Raw genomic sequence first — 7,008 nt, forward strand, 5'->3', positions numbered from 1 at the left:
TATATTCAGTAGAGGGTGTGTAGGAGGCAGCCGATCAATGATTTGCTCTCAGCAGAGATGTTTCTATCTCTCTCTCCCTCTCCTTTCCTCTCTGGAATCAATAAAAATACATTTTTAAAAAAACAGAATGTAAATTATCTCATGAATACTTCCTTACATTATGTGTTACAATAATATTTTGCATATTTAGTGAGTTATATAAACTGTAGTATTAAAATTTTTTCAGGTATTTCTTTTTACTTTTTATTAATGTGACTTCTAGAATATTTAAATTTACATATGTGGCTCATATTATGTTTCTACTGGAGAGTGTGTGATATATGTTTGGAAAAGATAGCACTGGCTGCTGGTGAATGGACTTAGGAGGCAAGAGTGAGTGTGTGGAGAGACTGCTGGGATACTCTATCAGGGATGATGAGGAAAAAGGTTGGGGGAGCCCCAAAGAAGCCCATTTAATAATCCTTCTTGAGTGAAATGGAGACAGAAAAGCAACACATGTGCAAAAATTAAAAACCACACTAATTTGCATACAATTTATGATTCTGTTTTGAATGCCAGAGCTGTATGAAAGACAATCAGAATCTCATTGGTATAGGGAGAGGGAAGACTCTAAGCCCCTTTACTAGAATTTCTCAGTACATTCATTGATCATTAGTTAGTGCCCATAAATTAAAGGCATTAGCAGGTAGGGCCACATTCTTCACTTTGATTGGGACCATCCACGCTCAGTTCTTTAGCAGGACTAGGCTCTCCATCAAATTCAGTCTTCCCTCCTCTTCCTATACTGCCCCCTTCTAGAGCCCCTGCCTTCATAGCCCTGATCCTCACATGTCCAGGGCTTTTCCCTGTTGCAGAATCTTAGCCACCATCTCCCCAAACCCAGGCAATCTACAGGTTTTCCTGGGCCATGTGCAATACCTACATTCATAACTCTCTACATTTGCTTTGATGATTCCATAAAGTAGGGTTTATGAACTGGGATCTCCCTACCTCTTTTTTTAAAATATGTTTTTATTGATTTCAGAGAGGAAGGGAGGGGGAGACAGAGATACAAAAATCAATGATGTGAGAGAATCATTGATCGGCTGCCTTCTGCACACCGCCTACTGGGGACTGAGCTGGCAACTTGGGCATGTGCACTGACTGGGAATAGAACTATGACTTGAACCATGACCTCCTGGTTCATAGGTCAACATTCAACCACTGAGCAACACCGGCTGGGCTCCCTGCCTCTTAAAACAATATAAAGATACAACTTGTTGAAATTCACAGAGAACATTTGCGAATAATTTTTTTTTGCAACAAACCTGGACATAGCAGAGAAAATTTTTTTTGAAAAAAGAAGGCATTTAAGGAAAGACTTTTTTCTTAAGCCTTTGGCACTTGCCTGTGCATTTCAGATTTGATTTGGCAGCAGATTATTGATTTATTCATTTTAAGATTCACATATCGACTTGTCCATGGTGTTCTGCAAAAGCATCATGACTTCCTAGCACTGGGACACCTGGACAGATATGCAAATCTCTCACACAAACACACTCAGCCTCCTAGTGTTGAATATGCAAATCTACACAGTGACTTGTGGAGCTGTGAAGTTTTCCTACCACCATTAACCATTAATGTGACTTTGAGCAAGCACTCTGGACTTTCTTCTAGGTTTTTATACTTAAAAAAAAAAAAGAAATTTTTTTTTTGCTCTTGCAGTATAAACAGTATATGTACAGTTAACTTTATGGGCTTTATTTAAGAAAGAAATAGCAGAGTAAGCAGGAGATGGGAGATATGAAATGGCTTTTCCCTCCACATTCTCAGTTCCTTCCAGCCTTTCATGGTGTAAGGATCTTGCCTTGCTGAGTATTATTCTAACTAAGATATATATTTTCCATACACTGCTGTCTTCTTTATTATGTACCACTTTGGATTAGCAAATACATTATACATTTATACAGACATACACAGGCATCTCTATATGCAGGGTTGCATACAGCAAACCATGTGTCTTGTTCTACATCAATTATTTAACAAACTTCCCAGAGCACTTTGACCACATGCAATGTTGTCTTAGGTGTTAACCTTAGAACCCAGCTTGACTTAAAATGCAATGCCACTAAGCTTCTCTCCAATATTCCCCAGGCCTAAAACAGTCCTAGGCACATAGTAAGTGACTGCATGCTGCAGGCCTGTAAGTGACAAAATCTTCAGACCCCCTCTGATGCCAGTGCTCTCTGGTCAGACCTGGTTTCAGTGCCTTTCCTATGGGTCAGAAAAGCCTGCTTCCATTTTAGGATCTCCTAAGACCTCTGAATTCCGGGGTGAGTAATAAAAAATTATCCAAAATAGGGCCGTAGAGAGCCAAAACAATGAATGTTCTTTTGACACACTTGGGAAATGAATTGATCCCCTATCTCTAGAGGAAAAACACATGATGTTTTCCATCTGGCAAGGCTGTGGAAGAATAATGTGGAAACAAGAGTCTATTCACTGGAGCCATCGTGGCACAGTCCCACACCAGGAGGGGCACGTTGGCATCACTCCACCCACTCATGCTCCAATGCGGAGCTCTGTTTACTGGCTAAAGTGTTTTCAAACTCCCTCCTCCTCACCCTCTTGAGTGAATTTTGTCTAATAAATGACTAAATGTCATTATATTATCTCAAAGTTGGAAGGGTGGTCAGAGGTCTTATGGCCCTTGGGCACACAGTCTGTGATGAAGAGCTAGCCACTGGGTCCTGGTTGGGATGCTTTGGGCTACATGTAACATCATGCCCTGACTAATGTTAGGGACCTAGATGTTAGGGAAATTGTTCCCTATAGTCAGAAATCCAAATCAGAAAGAGGATGGGCCTCTGGCATGGTACTGTAGGAGTTCAATGATGTCATCAAAGACTTACCTTCCACCTATCTCTGTGCTCTGTCGCAGCTGATTTCTAAGGCTGAGTCCCTGTGTGGTCACATAATGGTGGCAGCAGTTACAGATGCCACAGCAGGATCTAGAGGCAACAGAGGGACTATTTCTTTTTATGCTCCTTCTTAAAATGTAAAACATTTTCCCAGGCTCCTATCCAACCCCAATTGGAGCTCCTTCCTCATCTCATTGACAAGAAGTAAGTATACACCCTCTCCAAAATTAATCACTGCCAAGGAGAATGGGACTCCATGACTGGCTTGAGGGATATATATGGTTGTCTAGAGAGGATGAACCTCTAGAGGGAACAAAAGAGATGTATTAGTAAGAAAGAAAAGGAGAAATTCATTTGGGGTAGACAACAATAGTGTCTTCTATATTCACCCATTTGTAGAACACAGACAGGTGTCTGCTAGGGTAGACTCTTATCTGGAGGCCCTAAGGTAGAAACTGCTTCCTGGCACATTCAGGTTGCTGGCTGAATTCAGTTCCATGTGTTTCCTTGTGGGCTTTCAACTGGAATTGCTGTCAACAGCTAGAAACCCTTCTCTGGTTCTTATACATGGTCCCCTTCATCTTCAAAGTCAGCAACTGCAAATCAAATCCTTCTCATGTTCTGAATCTCTCTGACTTCCCCTTCTGCCATCAGCTGGAGAAAACCCTCCACTTTAAAGGGCTCATGAGATTAGGGTTCGTGTGATTAGATTAGGCTCACTCACATAATCTCCCTTTTGCCATATAACCACAACATTGGTATCTCATTCACATGTTCTGCGCACACCCAACTACCACAGCATTCCACCATACACAATCATTTGTATTTCTATGGGTAATAATAATTTGCATTATTATTCATTTTCTATAACTTGTAGAATTATCAAATAGGTCAAAGATGATGAAAGACACAGACAACCTGTAAAGGTGAGTTAGACCCGCTGATCTTTTGTCCCTGTTAGTCTGTCATCATTTTTTCTGACACCTGTTATTCAAGAAAAGAAATATATAGTAGGTCCTCAGGTTATGTCCGAGATCTGCGCGCGACTTAACGTGACTTTCACCCTAAATCGGAACCCAACTACATAAGCACCTACGTCACTCACATGGAGCACATACACAGCAGTAATGAAATGAAACAGTAAAAAAAAAAAAAATTAAAAGAAAGATAACAATTCCTGACCTTTTCCTGTGGTAAATAAATAATAAAAACATAAAGCACATATGTGCATACGTCGAAATGACGGAACTTTTTTTAAATAAATAAATGGGAGATGGCGACATAACCACGAAATGATGTACGTTGAGTCTGACGTAACCCGAGGACTGCCTGTAATTATAACATACCAATTGGTTCACTTTTGATCAATATTAGGGTAACCATTGAATATTTATGTAACCAAAACTTGTGATGTGACCATATGCAAAATATAAGGTTAAGGACAGGGGATGGCATGTGTCAGAATGGTAGGGCAAGGATAGGAGAGAAGTCAAAATCCTCACCTTTATAGTAACAACTCAACAAGTAATGTCTAAACTGGAAAAATAAAATCAGGGAGAAATGGGAGCACATTATTTACAAATAGGGAGTTAAATACATAAGAAATAGCTGAAAGACTTGCCTCTGGGAAGGGGGACGGGGGGCCTTTGAGTGACAGGGTGGATGCTGCTCTATGTCACATGTACATAACATGTATGGAAAGCCTGAATGTCCAGAAGAGGAGAGAGTGAGAACGGTAATTTACATATCTTATATTTCACCTCAGTTTCTGAGGTTTCTATTGCACAAATTTGGAGAGACATTTATCATCATGGCTGGTAAGTCCCAAACCATGGACAGGAGTGTGTTGGTCCAGCACATTCCCACTATAGCTGTTATTTCAGACAAGATTCAGTATCTTATTCCCTTTGCATTTTCAATGTTCCACTCAAGGGCATGATTCGGGAAGAGAGAAAAAGAGGAGGTAGGAATTCACGTTATTATAATCTATATGTCAGACATTTTATAGTAATATCTCATCTAATGCTGCCAGCAATCCCATTAGATGGAAAATATTGTCACTGTTTTACAGACGAAGAATCTGAGGCTCAGAAAAGCGAATCCCTACTAATATGAACAATAATAATAGTTAATGTGCCTTAAGCCAGATACTGTGCTGAGCGCTTTAGATGGCAAGGATTGTCTCATACCATTCCCATTAGAAGCTCTGAGGTGGATACTAACAATGCTTTTAGTTCCCATTTTATAGAAGGGAAAACTGAAGCTTGAAAGAGTTAGGCAGTTTGATTTGAGTCACATGCCTGGGAGTGTCAGAGCAGGGTGGTCCTCACCTTTCACTTTTCCTGTAAATCACAGAGCCAGGTCTCTTTCTGTTATTCAAAAGACTCTCCCTTAAGGGAAAAAGCCTTGTCTCATCCTACTACATATGTGTATTGGTTGGGCTCAATAACTATTTCTTGGTTTAACTTAGTGTTGAATAATAAGCAAGGACTTACAAAGACTGAATATAATGCCTATAAAAAACATTCATTGTTTTTCTCTACTTGGAATCTTTTTTTTTCTTATAGCACCCTGATTTTCAGTAGGAGAACCACTGTTCCATTAGCTTAGGTGGCACATGATTTAGGCTTGTCCAGTCAGAATGTTCTATCTTTCTGGCCACAGGGATTGATTCAGAAATGAACATCTAATTCAAGCCAAGCCAATGAGAGCCTGACCAGGGACTTTTACTAAAACTATGCTCCTTTTTTGCTGGTCTTAATATTTATCATAAAATATGGCTGGAACCAAGCTTGGAGGTCTGCAAGTCAGAATATAAAGAAAAGTGCCCAGGAATAAAAGCCTACCTAGGAAAGAGCAGAGCCAAGAGAAAGGGACGAAGTTCTTAAGATATATATAGGTGGAGAATCTAGATTCAGCTTTGCATAATGTCTCCATCGTTAAATTTTCTATCACTTGATGTGGTACTTATTCCCCAGCCATAATCTAGGAAGCTCCTTGAGTTCAGGATTACCAAGACATGTGTGAGAGAGGAAGAAGGAATAGATCAAGGCAAGTGGAAGATATGGGGCATTAGTAGAAGGCCTTAAAAAAGCTCTTTGCTTTCAACTAATGTAAAAATTTCAATTTACTTTAAAATGTTTCTTTAAAATATTCTCAACTGGCTACAAGAAGTCATCACCATATTCCTTTCTTTTTCAATCATATTTATTGAATCCCGACTTGTATCAGGTCTTGTGCTAGGTAGAAGAAAGATAAATGAGGCGAAGTCCCTACTCTGGAAAAGTAAGTAATCTATCTGTCAAGGAATAGGTCAATTACAAAGCAATCTATAAATACTAAGGACAAAATGCTGTCACAGCACAGATAAAAGATCGACCAAATCAGGATGGCAGAAAGACCTCAAATCTTGGTGACAAGTGAGTTTGATTTTGAAGGACCATAAAAATGATAATACCTAACATTTATTATGTGGCTGTCTGTCATGTGCCAGGTACTATTTTTCATGCTTTTCACACAGTACCTCATTTAATCCTTGCAATGAATTTGTATTATCTCCACTTTATAGGTGTGGAAAATTGAGGCACAGATAAATTAAGTAATTTGCCCAAAGTTGAACAGCTAAAAAGTGGCAGAGTCAGAGACCACTCGCTTATGCTATGCTATCCTGATTTCCAAAGAATAAAAACAAGCCTGTGTAAAAATAACCCCATGCACAGAATGAAAGAAATCATATTCTTATACTAAGAATGATCAAAGAGGTTCTAAGGTCCTCTTTTCTTGTTCCCACCCTTTTCTGGCATAAGCCCTGGGAAAAGCCCCTAAATCTTGAACACAGTGAGCCACTACTTCATTGAAGGATCAAGCATGAGTGTGCATTAGAGGCACCTCATTGCGCAGGCCCACCCCCCGGGTTTCTGACTCGATGAGTCGAGTGAGGGGGAGGTCCAAAATTTTGTATTTCTAACAAATTTTGTATTTCTCCAGAGATGCTGCTGCTGGTGGTCAGAAGACCACACTTTGTAGACTAATAGTCTAGGCCAGTGATGGCGAACCTTTTGAGCTCGGCGTGTCAGCATTTTGAAAAACCCTAACTTAACTCTGGTGC

The sequence above is a fragment of the Myotis davidii genome, unplaced genomic scaffold, assembly GCF_000327345.1.
Source record: "Myotis davidii unplaced genomic scaffold, ASM32734v1 scaffold330, whole genome shotgun sequence".
Classification (NCBI taxonomy): domain Eukaryota; kingdom Metazoa; phylum Chordata; class Mammalia; order Chiroptera; family Vespertilionidae; genus Myotis; species Myotis davidii.